Here is a 16,320-nt window from a genome sequence, read left to right on the forward strand (position 1 = left end):
AGCAGCTCTTGAAGGTGAGCTTTAGAAATGAGTTTGATGAAGGACTCTGTTGTGTGAATGTTAATATCGGCCTGTGTTTGCTCCCTCCTGACAGCGCATTAGAGCCGTGTAGCTGTAAGCCTGTCTTCAGCACGTCTCAGGCTTCATTTTCACGCTGGCTTACAGTCCTTTTGCTGGATGACCTAGGTTTAGCTGGAGAGGTTATCTGCGGTACGTTTCTTATATGCAATAGCATGCTTCACACACACTCTCACATGCACCATCCCTATTAAGCCTCTTTTCCTCCTTCTCTGCACTGGGTTTAACTGGGTTTCATACTCTGCTCATAATCTGCTGAACTCTACTTTATGTCTTTGGCCTGTGGATCAGTGAGTGTTCGGGGTTGTTCTGTTCAAGCCACCTGCTCTTCTCTGTCTGGGACCAAAGGTGTGACCAGGACAGGCAAACACACACTGACACACACAGATCGGCCAGGTTAACACATGCTGGGTTGCAAGAAAAATTAGGCCAGCACGTGGACACGTGTCTGTTTTGTGTCACTGAACACATTCACTGGTTCTCTTTATTATGATGAAAAAATTATGTATACAGTATTATTAACATAGTAACATAGGGAATGTTAACTGCCACATGTCGACGTGGCAGTTTAGACAGTGACAAATTGCACATAAATAAGCAACTTACTGATTCATTAATGTCTAACCTATAGTCTTCTGTTACACACTCAAAAGTATGTACCTTTGTTCACAGAAGCAGCACACTTCTAATGCATAGTGCATTTTCAGTAGTGGCTAATAATGCAGACAGTTTTGGATAAAGATTGTTTATGTTTAAAAAAATGTTGCAAAGACTTTGAAAAAGAGTTAAACACTCCAAACCTAAAGTTAATATTATTATTTAGTTATTATTATCATTTAAAGTTTTTGTTTTGTAATGCAAGTTATTAGGCCCTATTATACAGCTGACACAATGTGGCGCCAGATGCAGTGCAAGTGTTTTTGCTAGTTTCAGCCAAGGGGGGCATCATTTTTACATTCTGTGTCACACTGCTTACTGTAAATAGCAAATGCATATGTGGCTATTTATGTGTCTATAGACATGTTGGTCTGAAAAGGAGGTGTGTTAAGATGCATTGTTTGTGCATCTTGAAAATAGACTGTGCCATTAACCTTTAAACTAAAAGCTCATCTAAAGTACATTTCATTTTTTAAAAATTCTATCTATTGTTATTTAAAGAGTATATTAAGAGTTAATAATAGGTGGGTCCAAAATGTGCACACACAATAGCCCCTTTCACACAGAGATACCGGTATCCTGAAAATGTCTGGAACGACTTTACTGGTAAATTCAAAAAAGCACTGTTTACACAGGCGAGGACATTGCAGAATTTTTTTCCTGAAAAGACTGTTCACACATCCATTCCAAAATACAGGTAAATTCTGACATCATTAACCAGAAATGAGCTTTAAACATTTGACTATATTACAAACTCTGTGGATGGATAAGTATTGTGAACAACTTCGATTAAACATATGGAGGAACACTTTCGCATGTCGAGATGTACATAATATGTGTGTGTGCTGAGAAAAATAACTATTTTTCCAGTCCTTAAATAGCTAAATTGAATTCGGAGATACCCAAATAGCCGCTTTTACCTATGCTCTTAGGTTGTTAAAATAAAGCTCATTGTTTTACTAATATAAGGTGTCCTTATACTGCAACGTGCTACAGTAGTTATTTGGATTACAGTCTTTTTGAAATATGTAGATTGTGTCATTTTTTTGTAAATTTTTTTTTATCTCAACTATGGAGAATAGTATAGATTAGAGCAGAATACAATAGAATAGAGTGGAATACAATAGAAAAGAGTAGAATAGAATAGAACAGAATAGATTACATTCGATTAGAATAGATTAGAGCACAATAGAGTACATTAGAATAGAAGAGAATATGTTAGAATAGATTAAAATAAAATATATGTGAATAGAATACAATAGAATAGAATGTAAAAATAGATTAGATTAGAATAGAATACAATAAAATAGAATATTAGAATAGGTTAAAATAGAATAGATTAAAATATAATACAATAGAATATAATAGGTTAGAATAGAATACAATATAATAGATTAGTATATAATAGAATAGAACAGAATAGAATAGAATAGTATAGATTAGAATGGAATAGAACAGAACAGAATAGATTAGATTAGAATACAGTACAATGGAATACAAAAGATTAGATAAAAATGTATTAGAATAGAATAGAATAAATTATAATAAAATAGAATGGATTAGATAAATTAGAATGGAACAGAACAGAACAGAACAGAGCAGAATAGAATAGAATAAATTAGAATAAAACAGAATAGATTCGATTATAATAAAATACAATGCAATACAATAGATTTGATCAGAATATATTAGAATAGAATAGAATAGTATAGAATAGAATAAATTATAGTAAAATGGAATGGATTAGATAGATTAGAATAGATTAAAATAGAATAGATTAGATTAGAGTAGAGTAGAGTAGAGTAGAGTAGAGTAGAGTAGAGTAGAGTAGAGTAGAGTAGAGTAGAATGTGTTCTGAAGAATCATGTAACACTGAATACTGAGAAAGCTGAAAATTCAGGATTGTGTCCCGGAAATAAATAGCATTTTAAAACAGTAACATTGCTCTCAAAAAGTTAAAGGTGAAAAATGTTTTTCTTTAATCAAATGAGTGGAGTCTTTACACACACATTTTCACATATAAAATAATCATATCCTATTATTAGCATATTTTCAATGGTTTTGGTCAACTGTTCTTGTGTCTGTGGTTTTTCTCAAAACTTCAGTCCGTCTGCTCGCACAAGTGTCGTTTACGCAGGTATGAATGTTGGCGACAGGCCTCGGGGTAATAATACAATGACACAGTTTTCAGTCTATCTCTGGATTGAGGACGGATCACTATAATTACGCTTTATCTCTTAGGGCCCAAATCACGACCCGTTTTCTCTCAGCGGAGCGACCCACACGCATGAAGACATATAAGGGAATACACAGAGGAGCGCTGCAGAAGCGTCGATTGATGGCTGCGTCATGTATTTATGCAGACGTGGATGGGAAAGATTGTAGCCCCAGACTGTCAGTGATTTATTCAGCATGTGGACTATTGAAAAATGCGGTACAATGCAAATATGCAAACTTCATTGAAGCCCTGCTGCTCCATATACTTGTTTTGACAGTTTATCTGGAGGTAAATGTAAAATAGATGCAGACGGACAGGGGGGTTTACTAAATACTGTGTGTGTATATATATATATATATATATATATATATATATATATATATATATATATATATATATATATATATATATATATGCAATATCAAGTGATTGAGACTTTTGTTTGCTGCAATGTTGTCACATGACCTCATCTTTTGCCAGAATAAATAAATCTCTCATTGCCGGAATAAATCAGCAAGTGGCATTTCGCTGTCATCTGGAAAATAAATATGAGCATTTTTATCTAAATTTGTGTAAAGATATCTTAACTCTTGGCAGCTGCAGCAAGTTATGAGTCGAGGAGGAGATCAAGCGCAGCGCATTGTGGGATATTGTGGTAGGTTTAGTGTGCTCTGTTGTGTACTGCACCTTTATTCATCAAAACACTATTCTGAGGGCTGAAAAACATATATTTGTATCAGTTTTTGTATCTTTAAACAAGTATTGTTGTATTTTAAATAATACAATTTTGACATTTTTAGCTTTAATTTTTATTTAGGCTTGTATATTATTTTAATATTTGCTTAATCTATAATATTAATTAGTGGGTTTCCTCCGGGTGCTCCGGTTTCCCCCACAGTCCAAAGACATGTGGTACAGGTGAATTGGGTAGGCTAAATTGTCCGTAGTGTATGAGTGTGTGTGTGAATGTTTGTGTGGATGTTTCCCAGAGATGGGTTGCGGCTGGAAGGGCATCCGCTGCGTAAAAACTTGCTGGATAAGTTGGCGGTTCATTCCGCTGTTGCGACCCTAGATTAATAAAGGGACTAAGCCGACAAGAAAATGAATGAATGAATGAATGAATTAATTAGTGGTAGCACGGAGGCTCAGTGGTTAGCACTGTCACCTCGCAGCAAGGTCACTGGTTCAAGTCCCAGCTGCTTCAGTTGCCATTTCTGTATGGAGTTTACATGTTCTCCCTGTGTTGGTGTGGGTTTCCTCTGGGTTCTCCGGTCCAAAGACGTGGTATAGGTCAGTTGGGAAGGCTAAATGGGTTCCCAGTGTTGGGTTGCAGCTGGAAGGTGTAAAACATGCTGGATAAGTTGGCGTCTCATTCTGCTGGGTGTGCGTGTGTTTGTTATGTGTGTGTATGTTTATGGGTCTCTTTAAACCACATATTCAAGTGTGTGTGTCTGTGTGCATGTGTGTTTGTCAAGAGTGTGTGTGCGTATGTGTGTTTCTGTAAATCGTATATTCAAGTTTTCATGCGTGTTTCATTTCATATTTCATATGTGTCTACGTGTGCGCGCTTGTTTGTAGTGTGAGTGTGTGTATGTGTCCCGGTAAGCCACATATTTGTGTGTGTCTGTGCCGCGTGTTTTTGTAGTGCTTGTGTGTGTGTGTGTTTGTGTGTACGCATATGTGTGTGTGTGTTTGAGGGAGGCAGAGAGACAGATGGATTAAAGGTGGAGGGGGGGCTGCTGGAGAAACACACATGAAAGGAGGCTGCCAGTGAGTATGTTGGAAAGTTGGATGTCATTTATTTGCTCATATTTTTTTATCTGGGCTGCATGATTATGAGGACAGTACTCATAATCACTGATCTCTTTCTATTATGTCAATTTTTCATTTCAGCTAATATTTCATTTTATTGAGCATTTAGTGATGTATGTGTATGTGTACATGTAATTTTGTTGAATGTTTTGATGTGATAGAGTTTTGATAATGGGATGGCTCAGTGGCTCACTGTCGCCCTAGAGCAAGAAGCTCGTTGGTTTGAGTCCCGGCTGGGTTAGTTGGCATTTCTGTGTGGAGTTTGCATGTTCTCTCCGTGTTGGCGTGGGTTTCCTCCAGGTGCTCTGGTTTCCCCCACAGTCCAAAAACATGTGCTACAGGTGAATTTATTTTAAACATATAATTGGTTGTAGTGTATGTGTGTGTGTGAATGAGAGTGTATGGCTATTCCCCAGTACTGGGTTGTGGTGGAAGGGCATCCGCTGTGTAAAACATATGCTGGAATAGATGGCGGTTCATTCAGCTGTGGCGACCTCTGAAATAGAGACTAACCCGAAGGAAAATGAATAAATGAATGAGTTTTGATAACATTTTGTCCTAATAGCAAATAAAAATTTGTCATTTACAGCATTTTTGCTCAGAAAATTACAGTCAGTCAGAGTAACAGTTTTTTTTTTTCATGTCATGATTAAAAGCAGGGTTATTTCACCAAATTAAACAACCCATTTTCACTTAACACATTTAATGTCAAAACATTGATACTGTGTTTTCTAAAATTATTATAAATCTGTGTGAAAAGAAAAAAAAACAATGTGTTATGCACTCTCTCTCTCTCTCTCTCTCTCTCTCACTCACACACACACACACACACACACACACACACACACACACACACATATAATATTTATGTGAGATTTTAAAGCCCAATCCCTACACTACTTTTGTACCCCTTCCTCTTCCCCTTTCCCTTGGCCCTTGAAACAGAGTGTGAATGGGAAGGGCTTCAAAATTCAAATGGGAAATGGGACAGCACTACAACACCTGGACACCTTATCATATGTCTATGCGATATCTCTTGCTTCATATGAGATCGACAAGGGCGACTGCTGTAGTTATTAACGTTGTGTTACTTTTTGGTATTAATCTTCAGGAAAACTATACGTAACTATACTGTACATTTACACAGAGGCCATATTAATCTATGTAAACACAAAAACAACATTAACATTGTAGCAGACACTTTAAAAAGCTCATTCCCAGACACTTGACTGTTCTGACAGGGGATTTGAGTGTCAGAATGTTGGGGTGCTTTACATGAGTTATTATTAGGGATTATAGACAGCAAAATTTAGCAAATTTATACTTTTTTTTTAAGCATGATGGTTAAACATGAACGCTGTTATCAATGTGTTAAAACATGTGCTTGTTTGTTGTAAAAATTCATAATAATGACAAAAAATACCAATTTGTGGATCTCCTGACTTTCGGGGGCAGCTAATGTGGCTGGTGTATTCTGGGAAATTTTCTTACGCCTTGGTTTCGAGTGTGGTCCTGAAAAATCTCAGTTTGAAGGGGTATCTAGCCCTTCCCTTTAGCCCTAAGCCTTCAAGCTAAAGAGAATTGGGACACCCCTACCCCTTCACGTGAATGCGCAAAACAAGGGTTAAGGGGAAGGGCTAAAGGGTAGAATTGGGACTGGGCCTAAATGTTCACAAATCTCCCAAATCTAGGTTCATGCAATGGGCTGACTGCTCTCAAAACTGTAGATTAGTTAGTTTAGTTTATACATTTTATGGTCCCTAGTGGGTAAATGTGTCTTTGACCCCAGGCCTGCATTTGCATACGCTAAAAAACAAACAAACATCAACATTCATTCATTAATTTAGCTTTGGCTTAGTCTCTATTTCAGAAGCTGCCACAGCGGAATAAACCTCCAGCTATTTCAGCATATGTTTTACGCATGCCCTTCCAGCCGCAACACAGGAAACACCCATAATCATTCACACTTATAAACTTTGGCCAATTTAGTTTACCCAATTTACCTATAGCGCATGTCTTTGGACTGTGGGGAAATCGGAGCACCCGGAGGAAACCCACACCAACACAGAGAGAACATGCAAACTCCATACAGAAACGCCAACTGACCCAGCCGGGACTCGAACCAGTGAATAAAGGAATTCAGTATTTGATGAGCCTTTCCACTGGTTAGTAGTAAGCTAATGTAATTTCATAATGCAAATCTTAAACTCATGCTAACCATCAAATGATCAAAGGAAATATATGAATGTAGTTTAAATATGTAAAATATGAATTGATGTTTACTTTAAACTTTTGTTCTATTAAAATCATTTTTTAAAAGATTTTGTCAAATAAAAGATTTTTCTAGAGTCATCCATCATAATTTTGTGGCTCAAAAGTATCAGTTCAGGCATCGTTTTGGCACCGGTATCGTTTTAAAAGTATCGATTTAGCACCGGTATCCAAATACCCCAAATAATATCCAACCCTAGTGCTAACCTCTAAGCCATCATGTCACCAGCATTTCTACAGTATTTATTGTGTTTTATTGTAGTAATGCACTTTGGGGAGTAGTACAGATGACGTTGATTAATATGATTTATAACCTTCAATTAATATTTGTAGTAATTCACAGTAAAAATGGCATATCGCTAATAATACACTTGCTGCAGTTTCCTGTCCATTTGAATCCTTGCTGTTTAAATAATATTTTAAGTATTGTGTGTGACGTTGGCTGTTAACCAAAAAGTACTCGAAAATGACATTTAGAACTTAATATCAAATTTTTACAGGTCGATTTTTTTTTTTTTTTTTTCACTCACTTTCCCTACCGCATGTGTCATGTGACCCTGCTCTGTTAGCCACACTTTGCAGTCACATCTGATCTTTGGTCAAGTTGGACAATGGACTTGCACTACATTGATGCTGATTGAAAGCTGCGCTGAGATGCCTTGAGATGGCATATTTTCCATTACATTAAAATTATTATTTACAATAAAATATTTCTTTTCAGAAGATTCAAGAAATGCACTGTTTGAAATATTATTAACAGGATAGAGTTGTTTTGTTTAGAAGAGAAACTGCTTATTTTTGACTTTTAATATGAAACTAAAACACTGAAAATAATTTTCCAAAGAATAACTTTCCAAAAGTGCAAGTTTTTAGGCAAAGTGTGTTTTAATTTCAGTTGTTTAACGTTGATGTTCAATAAAAATGTATAGACAGTAGATAGTGTGTTTACATCAATTATTTTAAAATCATTCATTCGGAAGTCTCTCACTTGTAACATGTGAGCACATTTACTGTACAAAGGTTGTCAGTAAACTATGACGGTTAAATAAATAAATAAAAATAATCATTCATTAATCGTAATGGAGTTAAAATGTTCAATTAATCAAAAGTTACATTTTTAGGGCAAATCGCCCAGCCCTACTGTGGTTTATGAGTAAGTTTACTTGCTTGTTCCTCACATGAGTGGCAGTTTCCATCAGAAACCGAGCTCATGTAACTACCATCAGCACTAATTTATCCTCTGATTCCCACATCGTCTCATTCACTCATCAGATCTGGTGTCATATGCATACTATGAGCTATACATAGAGAACACAAAAAAAGAGAGAGAGAGAGAGTGAAAACGAGAGAGAGAGAGAGAGTGAGTATTTCATGCATGGCTAGGTTGCTATGGGAACAAGAATTGGTCTCTCTCTTTTCCCAAAAAAGTGTCCTCGTTCCCTTCATTTCTCCCTCGTTTTTTCTCTTTCTCTTTTCCATCTCCCTTCTGTTTTTTTCTCGATCCTCTCCGTCTCTCGCTTTTTTCTCTCTTTCTCCCACAGATTTTAGCATTCTCTCTCTCTCTCTCTCTCTCTCTCTTTCTATCTCTCTCAATTCAATTCAGTTCAATTCTTGCTTTATTGGAATGACAAATGTAATGCCAAAGCAGTTCTAAAGTTTACATAAAATTAAAAGAACATACATATTTCATAAAAACACAGTAAACACAATAAACAGTTGTAGTGGTAGTAGTAAAAAATGATATATACATATAATAATTGAACAAAAATATAAATAATATATCATATTATTCAATATATCATATTATTATTCAGTATATCACATTATTATTCAATATATCATATCATTTGTATCATATTATTCATTTATAACAGTAAAAATAATAATAGATCTGAATAAACTGTACATTGAACAATCAGCATATTAGGATAAAACAGAAATAACAGCAATAATAATCAGTATATTTACAATGATTCATTTATAATAATCTAGATGTGTGTGTGTGCGTGTGTGTGTACGTGTGTGTGTGCTCTTTCTCTCTCTCCTAGGTGTGGGATGCTAATGACTAATGTTTTTTTATTTTATTTGATATGATACTCATATATTTGCCACAATTTTAATAATATTGACTTTGATAGTCTCCATTTCTCAAATAGGGGATGTGTGTTACCAGAAAAAAGAAGTAACATTATACTTAAAGGCATACTTTTAAATGAAGTACTTTTATAGAAATAATTATACAATTATTTAGGGCTGTCACAATATCTATTTTTTGCTGGGCGATATATTGAACCTAATTTTTAATTAATTTAATTAATTTTTAATAAACGATATTATTGCCACTTTATAACTGATATCACTAATAAAAAAAATAATACATTTATACAATGTAGTGTAATAAATTAGGTAGGCTGTTTCAAAGACGGTTTAATTTTTAAGAATATTTAGAATATTTAGTAGGGGTGTGAAGCTACACTGGTCTCACAGTTCAGTTCGGTTACAATTATCATGCCATTGTTCAATTCGATATCTCGGTGCACCACGCTGCATTGACGATGCTTTCCATACATAATGGCATTTTTTATTGACAACACAGTATTTAAATCTATTAATATTTATATATTATTTGTAATGCAATTTTGTCCTTTAATTCAAGCAGTCAGATATATGTACCTTTAATTTTACCTGCTCAAAGAAAACACTCTTTTTGATAGTTTCAAACAAAACTCCAATACATGCACAGAAGACAGCATGAGCATTTATAGCTGACAAACTAATGTAAATTATCCTGCTTGCTTTTTGAGCACTGTCAAGTGAGGTCTTACATCCCTATGATTGGTCACTGTCTTCACCCGCTCAACAGAAAGGGCTGCGATGGGCTTTAAAAATGAAAGCGCTGTTCACTGATGAGTAATGCGGGAAGAACAGCCGCGGTTACAGTCTATATGTGCATAATACGCGGTTATCACAGGTAATCGGTAATAGACGTAATGGAAACTCGCACGACAGGCACGCTCATGTCCGGATCCACAAGTATCGCTTTAACAGCCAAGAGGAGAGGAAAAGTTACCTTACGAACACGTTAAGTTACCTTTTCGAAGACGAAATACGTCTGTTACAGTTAACTGACTGAAGACCCTGTTAAAAATGGGTCTGGTGGTTATTTAAAGATGCAGTATGTAATTTTGACACCCAGTGGTTAAACTAGGCATTGTACTCCTGGTTCAAAACAAGGAAAGGACAAGATCTAAGATACAAGCGGCTGAAATGAGTTTCCTTCGCAGTGTGGCAGGGCGCACCCTTATAGATAAGGTGAGCTCTGTCATCCGAGAGGAGCTCGCAGTAAAGCCGCTGCTCCTCCACATTAAGAGAAGTTAGCTGAGGTGGTTCAGGCATGTTTTAGATGCCACCTGGACGCCTAGGGAGGTCTCTGAACTATTGAAAACAGTAATATTCATAAACCAACAAGGCTTGCTGAAACAAATGATATCTCTGAAAAATATTGACATTAATAATTTTTTAAATTTTTTAATTTGCTTTGATTGTTCATGAAGATCTTTATGGCGACATGAAAAAAATAGCTTGACCTTTATCCAGAAATTTTTGAGTTACACTTTATACACAATTTAAGACTTCCTAACATTTTCTCACAGTATTCACAAGATATACTGTCAATATGAAGTGTTTGTGTTCAGGACTTCTATCCTGCCTAAATAATTGGACATATTTCTGATCTATTCAAAACAGCAATATTCATAAATCTACTAGACTCGCTGAATAAAAGATATTTCCGAAAAATATTGGCATTATTATTATTTTTTTAGCTCACCTTGATTGTTCATAAAGATCTTTATTGAGTCATGAAAAACATCTTAACCTTTATCTAGACATTTTTTAGTTACAATTTACAAAACGCATGACTCGCTGAATAAAAGATATCTCCGAAAAATATTGCCGTTATTTCTAAGGATGTCCCGATAAGGTTTTTTGGTCCTTGAATCAGAGTCATTTGATTTTGAGTGTGTACCAATACCAAACCTGATCCAATACTTCTATAATACAGAAGGACAGGATCTCGGATACAAGCGGCCGGAATAAAGAACAAAGAATAAAGAAGAGCAAGAAACAGATCCAGGATGTTCCTTATTTCTATTTAATTCACCTTACTGAAACATTTAACAGCTCTGTTAATAAATGGAGCACTTCTGTGAGGTAGCTTCAACAATCAAGTAATAAATAACATTCAATTCTTTACCTCTTGAAGTCCCAAGTTTACATATCTCAGAGTTTGCTACATCATCAACTTTATAATACCGCCAGACCCCAGACATACTCTGGTTGTTGCTACAGTAGATCAGACATGGTTGCGGCCGAAAGTTAACAAGAATTATTCATTCATTCATTCATTTTCTTTTCGGCTTAGTCCCTTTATTAATCCGGGGTCACCACAGCGGAATGAACCGCCAACTTATCCAGCACATTTTTATGCAGCGGATGCCTTTCCAGGCGCAACACATCGCTGGGAAACATTCATTCACACTCATTCACACACACACACACACACACTATGGACAATTTAGATTACCCAATTCACCTGTACCACATGTCTTTGGACTTGTGGGGAACACCGGAGCACCCGGAGGAAACCCACGTGAACGCAGGAAGAACATGCAAAATCCACACAGAAATGCCAACTGATTCAGCCGAGGCTCGAACCAGCGACCTTCTTGCTGTGATGCGACAGCACTACATACTGCGCCTCTGTGTCCCCACAAGAATTATTTTCGTTATTTATTAAAATATTTATTAAATATTCATATTATTATTTATTAACATCTACCCCAACCCTAAACCCAACCATCATAGTACTGTAAAAATATAAACTATTGTTATACATTGTCACAATAATGATGCTGTATTGATGTGCGTATCCATAGATTTATCCTAGACTTTACCTCATACCCGTGCTTTCCGATTCAAGCTGCTTCCGTGTTCTACTTTGCCGGCATTTAACCAATAAAGGGATGTCATACCGCACGCATTGCTGTTTCAGCGTAAAGTCAAGAAGAGGTCTAACTCTGTGCCACCGCATAACTATAGATCAGTTAAAAAATATTGAGAATATATTTAATATACAAATGTCCTGATCAAGTGGTAACGTCCAATTCCAATCAAGTCTGAAACCGCGTGTTGAGCCTGATTTCTGATCACATGATCTGATCTGGACATAGCTAATTATTATTATTATTTTTTATCTATTGATGTTTATTGTAGTTATTAATATTGTTCATAAAGATCTTTATGGCGATACTGATCCTTTTTGAGTTACATTTTATACACATTTTAAGACTTCCTAACATTTTCTTAAAGAATTCTCAAGATATACTGTCAAAATGAAGTGTTTGTGTTCAGGAAAAGGATTCATGTCACACATTCATGTCTCTCCTGCTTTAGAAAACGCAGCGTCTCTTTAAGATGTGTGTGTGTGGCTGCTCTCGTGTTCACTTCTCAGTCACGTGACATGTACCGGTTAAATATGTCAGGGCTGTTTTAAGACAAACATCTCACAAAAAAAGTTAAAACATTTGAAGAAATAAATATTTATCATTTTAATGTTGATATTTTTAAAAGGTGACTATTGAAACTGGAGTGTTGATGCGTCCGTCCCTACTCTTTTCATCCATACATCTCTCTGATCATCTGTCTCTTTAACACTCACTTATATTCTATTCTTTTCCTGGTTGTCATGGCGATAAGCTGGGGGTGTGTGGGTGAGAGTGAGCGAGGGAGCGAGAGAGAAAGATAGAACGAGTGAGACAGAGAGAGAGAGAGAGAGAGAGTGTGGGTGTTTCGGAAGTGACATCTCTTGGGCTGTAACCTTGTTTCCTGTATGTAGATTTGGGGGGCCGGAGCTGTGAAATGCAGCTACAGTGACGCCGTGTGGAGGAGTTTAGCAGGTAGATGGAGATTCAGCTATTGATCAGTGATGCACGAGTACAACCTTTCTTTCATAACTACAGCATGGATTAGCTCACGCTGGAAAATCTCTCTTTAATCTCTGTAAAGGGATGATTCTCACAAAAAAAAATTTACGTTGTGCTGTGAATGGGATATATGCACATCTAGTGATTTCAGCCAATGATAAACTTCCAGTGAAGGGTTGATGTGACTATTTTCAATTTCAGAAGGTTCCTTTTACAACATCGATGTTGTAATGTAATTAAAATACTGTCAGTTAAATGGACTTAAGCATTCATTCAGTTGTTTAATGGTAAACTGAGGTGAAAGACTGTGTAAACACAAACGCTGTCAGTAGCAGCAGGCTAAAGCAGAAACTCTATTAAAAATACTGGGGCAAAATACATCCTCTATTGGCTCATTCTGAAAATGTAGCCCTATATACATTCCTAGAGATTGCAAATTATGTAGCCAAAGGTATGTATGGCCACGTTTCGTCTTTAAAATAAACGCTACAGAGTGGTTTGATGCTGATTTTTTTACCCACTTATCAGCTAACCCCTTACCTCCATGTGGATGGCTTTTCCACTGTTATCAGTTTGCCCAGTAGCTTGACGTTTATGTCGGCGGACTTGAGACACAAAGAGGAATTGACCGTGACGACAGTGTTTAAGTGCGGCAAAGAACGGTTTCAGAAAGCAGGTAAAACAAAAATTAAAAAAGGCAAAAAATTAAAAAAACAAGTAAATAACAGGGTGAGAATGTGATAAAATCAGAAAATGTGGTCAAAATCTGGCTTTTTATTACTTATTACTGTAAAACAGGGGTCCCCAATCTCAGTCCATCCAGGAACAAGTTTGGTGATCCTTGCTGTAGAACATAAAAAATATTTGGTAATAATAATTCATTAATTTTCTTGTCAGCTTTGTCCCTTTATTAATCCAGGGTCGCCACAGCGGAATGAACTGCCAACTTATCCAGCAAGTTTTTACGCAGCGGATGCCCTTTCAGCCGCAACCCATCTTTGGGAAACATACACTCATACACTACGGACAATTTAGCCTACCCAATTGACCTGTACCGCATGTCTTTGGACTGTGGGGGAAACCGGAGCACCCGGAGGAAACCCACGCGAATGCGGAGAACATGCAAACTCCACACAGAAACGCCAACTGAGCCGAGGATCGAACCAGCGACCCAGCAACCTTCTTGCTGTGAGGCGAACGTGCTACCCACTGCGCCACTGCGTCGCCCCTGGTAGTAGTAGTAATAATAATAATAATAATAATAATAATAATAATAATAATAATAATAATAATAATAATTATTATTATTATTATTATTATTATTATTATTATTATTATTATTATTATTATTATTATTATTAACCTGAGGCCCCACCCTCTGACGCAGAAACCCAGACATACACACACACACACACACACAAACACACGCACACAAACATGCCGGTCGATTGAAGTCACACTGCAGATGGATATTATATTGAGTCTCTACCCAAAGATAAAACATCAGCATTATAACCAAGCAGTTGGAAGCTACTGGAAACTTCTGGAAGCTACATGCTACAAAGAATACTTCATCTGAGTTTGTTAAAGGAAGGATCAGTAAAGAGTAACTTACTGATGGACGTCAGGATGAGTTTCTTCCTCCATTTCTCAAGTGTAAGTACGTGCGATTAAAGTTGCCTCGTTGACTCTAGCTTGCAAATGTATTTAGTTGTGATTTGTTACTTGTAACCGAGTGTACTGCATCGGGTTAACTGGCTATATTCTCTTATTGCGTGCAAAGTCACGTTAAAAACGCGACGCGTGCTGTTTGTTTATGGAGCTCCGTGGTAGAGTTCTGCATTCCCGCGGCTGTCCCCGCGCCAGATTTCTGCGGCGCGGGAATAAATTTCCGAATAAATCGCGTGAGCGGTTCGGTAACGGGTTTTATTTGGGACGGGAGCAGGCTGTCTAGCAATATCACGGATATTGCTATGCGAATGAGAAAGAGAGAGTGTGCTTGTGTGTGTGTGTTAGTGCGCACGCGCGCGTATGAGAGAGAGAGAGAGAATGAGCGAGAGCGAGCTTTGTGTGCTTGGTGCTGTGTGTGTGTTTATACAGACATCTTGGCTGTCTGGACTGTATAGCTGGGTGATTTTTGGTTGTGTTCTCCCCCGCTCTAGCGGAATCGGGCGCGGCGGGCAGAAAACGGAGCGGGTTCTCAGGCTAAAACCTGGCGGGTGCGGGTGGAAGCGGGAGCGTTGTCGTCCGGAGGTGTGTGTGTGTGTGTGTTTTTGTGTGTGTGTGGCAGCTAAAATCCACGCCTACACTATCGAGCGTGTATGAACTGTGATTACTTTTTAAATTGCTGATTAGCTATTGGCCATTTCCCTCTCTGACTGAAGGCAGTCGACCTATCGCGACAGATTGTCATCGGTCCAATCAGCGCAGATTAGCTTCGCGCTAAGGAGGGGATTGGGAACAAATTAATCACTGGACGATTCATACAGGAGTCGCTGGGATAATTAGGTAAAAATAAATGCAGATTATAAGACCATGAAAGTGTTTTTTGACCTTGCATGCATATTAGACTGTTGTTGGAGACCCTTACAACCAAGATATGACCCTATTTCATGTATAATATGGGCTCTTTAAATTATGATAGAGAGTCTAAATTACGTAGATCAGGAGGAAGTGAATTCCAAAGCTGAGGAGCAGAGTGGCTGAAGGATCTGCTCTCCATGATGACAAGGCGGACAGGGGAAACAGTGAGGTGAATGGAAGAAGACCTGAGTGTTCGAGAAGGTGTGGCGATATGAACAAGATTAGCAAGGTATGGAGGAGCATGATTGTGGATGGCTTTAAAAGTGAGACGAAGTATTTTATAATTCATTCTGAAAAAGAGGGGAAGCCTGTGAAGCTGTTGTAGATTGATTGCGATGTGACAGAGGTTTTTTTATCGTTTTGTCCCAGTGGTAATTTATAAAGAGTTTTATTAGGGAGATCAAACAGAAGGGAATTACAGTAATCTAAACAGGATGTGACTAAACTATAAACAAGAATGTCAGCTGAATGAGCTGTTAGGGGAGGACGAGGAGGGAAGGTAACACTTTACTTAAAGGTGTGTTCATAAGGCTGTCATGAAACCTTTGTAATCATGAAATGACACATTGAGTTTATGCATGCTTTTGACAACCATAAAAAAAGTAAAATAACGGCCTTTCAATTGCAGAAATTTACTGTAAAATAACACAGGTTGAATTACAGAAATTTATTAGTAATTTAAATTTAAGGAAATTTCTGTAGTTTAATGTTCATTAT

General features: G+C 37.1%; 1 protein-coding gene across 38 annotated transcripts in view; it reads left to right on the top strand.

Annotated features, from left to right (window-relative positions):
* syngap1b (synaptic Ras GTPase activating protein 1b) overlaps positions 1-16,320 on the top strand; it is a 251,493-nt gene that overhangs the window by 38,089 nt on the left and 197,084 nt on the right.

Source organism: Danio rerio, chromosome 16 (genome assembly GCF_052040795.2).
Source record: "Danio rerio strain M-AB ecotype USA chromosome 16, GRCz13ab, whole genome shotgun sequence".
In the NCBI taxonomy this organism is placed as follows: Eukaryota; Metazoa; Chordata; class Actinopteri; order Cypriniformes; family Danionidae; genus Danio; species Danio rerio.